Source organism: Lagopus leucura, unplaced genomic scaffold, assembly GCF_019238085.1.
Source record: "Lagopus leucura isolate 7727_CA_CO unplaced genomic scaffold, USGS_WTPT01 Super-Scaffold_100004, whole genome shotgun sequence".
Taxonomy (NCBI): Eukaryota; Metazoa; Chordata; class Aves; order Galliformes; family Phasianidae; genus Lagopus; species Lagopus leucura.
Genome location: NW_024962264.1, coordinates 62,608,945 through 62,612,184, shown reverse-complemented (window position 1 = coordinate 62,612,184; position 3,240 = coordinate 62,608,945).

Genomic DNA, 3,240 nt, shown 5'->3' with positions numbered 1-3,240 from the left:
TAAAAGGTACAGCTTCTCCCAGACAAAGCCTGTAGTGCAATACACCATCTTGTCAAGAGAGCATTCTCAATCTGCATGCAGTCCTGCTGACAAACCACCTATTAAATTGGTTTTCTGGTACTTCACTTGCAGGCAGACTTACTCAAATCTCAGTAAAAACCATCTTATAAGTTGGAAATAAATACTTCAATACAGTAGGTCCTATAACCTGCTTTGATGGGGAAGAAGTCATACTTTACTTCCCTCCCACTGCTATTTTAAGCTTTCCATATTATTTTTAAATTATTTTTTAGTTTCCCCCTTTGGATAGATTTTAATCAAACTCTGACCCCACAGAATCTCAAACAACTCCAACAACGGCTTTACTGATAACCCAACTCTGAGCTTAGAGGCTTTGCCCGTGTAAGTCACAACGTCACACAAATCTCATACATCTTTTAATTATTTAAACAAATATTTACATCTCCTGACTAAATATTCATTCAGGAATAAGTTCTGACCAGTTACTGTACACTTGGAAGTCATCCTTTCTCTGAAAGTACTGTGGCTCCTGGGTTTTTGGTCAACATGAAAGACAAAGCAGGTTACCTGAAGCCAGTCCACAAGCCACCGACGTGCTCACATTGCCTGACTCACCCGTACAGAGCTGTTTGTTAAGGTTCAAAACCAGGTAAGCATCAGTCACCAAGGGCTTCCTAAGCTTTTTAAGCTTGCAAAAGTCTTGATGTTATTGGGTTTGCCTACTTGCAGCATCAGAGAGATTTCCTGCAAAATGCCTCACTATGATTGATGTGCACATCACTTCAACTCTTTAAGTAACGGGAAAACTGACTTTAGTTTCTGAAAACAGTGCATTTAAATGGATATTCTGTGAACAATTAAAATTTCACAGTATGCCAAATTTCAAACCAGTCCAAAAGATAAAAATGTTCAATAACCATACTGCACTTATTTTAACCTGTACATTCTTTACAAAAGAATTGGCTACTTATGGCTCCCTCCTTATTTAATCCACAAAAAATTTAAGTGAACGGCAAACACAAGACAAGACAAGCAACCATGTCTCCTAAGCTCCTGAACAGTGCATTCAGATAAGATGTCAGGTGAATTAAAGCTGCATGAAACTTGAATCCATAAAGCTTTGGAAACAGCTTGTTCTGCTACTTCCCTGTATAAACTGGTGTGCATTCAAGTCCACACCATTCTTCAGCATTTGCTACCGCATGAAAGCTAGCAGACCATTCTAGTCAGAATAACTTGATGACATTTCAGGAATGTTAAGTAAGATTGTTACATGCTGCTTGGAAATGGAAAATATGCAAATGGAAAATTTAGTGTATTTCAAAGTTCATTAATTCCAGTCCGTTGACTTACAGAATTTAGAAGTTTTAAAACTGTATTGTGACATTAATTTTCTTCATGGGTTTTCAGCCACGAAAAATTGCACCTAGTGAAATGCAATCTTCAAAATTCACAAACTACCTTTCACGTTGAAATCTCCAAGTAAATCCCATTTTATAAGAAAGAGAATACCTTGTTTGTTTAGGGGTACATTAATTGAAAAGCTTGTATCAGATTGAAATGTCAGCTTTGTCAAAGCAATTTTACACAAAATAATGACGTTTCAAGGGATGGAACACCTCCCCTAAGAGACAACAGAGTGAGCTGGGACTCTTCAGCTAGGAGAGGATCCAGGGACATCTGATAGCAGCACTTACATTATCTAAATGAGGGCAGTAAGAAGGGGACAAACTCTTTATTAGGATCTGTTGTGACAGGACAAAGGGAAGTGGCTTCAAACTAAAAGAGGAGAGGTTTAGATTGAAGAAAATGTGGCACTTTTTTTTTCCCACAAAGGGAGTGAAGCACTGGCAAAGGCTGCCCAGAGAGATGGTGGATACCCCATCCCCAGAGACACTCAAGATCAGGCTGGACGGGGCTCTGAGCACCTGGTCAAGCTGTAGCTGTTTCTGATCAGTGTAGAGGAGTTGGATAAGACAGCCTTTAAAGGTCCCTTCCAACTCAAACAATTCTATGATTCTATAATTACAGTAATTCTTAGGAAGATCGGTCACATCTTACTGATGTAAGATTACACACTTACTGTAAGCAACCTTCCAAAATGCACAGAATATTAATCTAAGACATTTAAACACTGACCCTGCTCTCTAGAGTTGTATTATACATACTACTGTACATCCTGTTTTGGAAATAACTAAATACAATGGTCCATTATCTCCAAGATGGCCATGGTGCCCACGGAGCAGATGGAGTTGCTACTGCCTTGTCCAAACAGACCCAGGTAGATCAGCAGTGCAAGGGCACAAATCTACTGCTTTTTGTGCGTCCCCAGGGAGCAAGGATTTTTCAGCTTCTGGCATGGCCATTTGTCATATGTTATTCAGTATTTTCAAATACAGGCACCTAAATGTTGCTTTTAAAGAAAAGGGATTCTCATGTCCAAAGTGGATTAACAGTACTGGATAAAGTTTTTGTCAAACCTGGCTTCTGCTACAGCCACAAGAGTAACATCCCAGTGTTTAGAACATCCATTAGACTTTGAGCAAACTTTGTTACCCGCAGTCATGTGAAAGATGCTGCTGAGCAACAGCTCCAGGGACTTGGTGACTGTACTGTTGAAACTGCCACAGCAGATGGACTTCCTGAACTGTACCAAATGTTTGGCATTTCAGTACAGGGAGTCACTGCGTACCAAGTCTTCTACTTGTCTAAAATCCAAAGTCTACTACTCTGGATTTTACAATACCATTAAGAAATTATTGCCAAATCCAAAGCAAACTCCGTTCAAGGCCAGGTTGGATGGGGTATTGGCCAGCCTGATCTGGTGGGGGACGAAGAGTCTACGGCAGGAGGTTGGAACTGGATGGTCTGAGGTCCCTTCCAACTCAAGCCATTCTATGATTCCATGACTATGCAAGGCCCTGAGACTGTCCAAATATTTTTTGTTCCACCAACTTCAAATGCATTTTTACAAATAATTTAGCCAAACTAGATAAATACTATATGTAGAGTTATGCTGAAATACACCTGGGAGTCAATACTTTCTATGAAAATACACAACTACTATCAAAAGCACTAATTACAAACTGCCCTCCTCAATATTGCTGTGAACGGCATAACCATAAGATGTGTTTTCTACAATGTACACAAAATCAAGAATGTTAATGTAATTTAACTGGATGCAAAATGGAAAAAAAAAAAACCAATAAAACTGTGGGG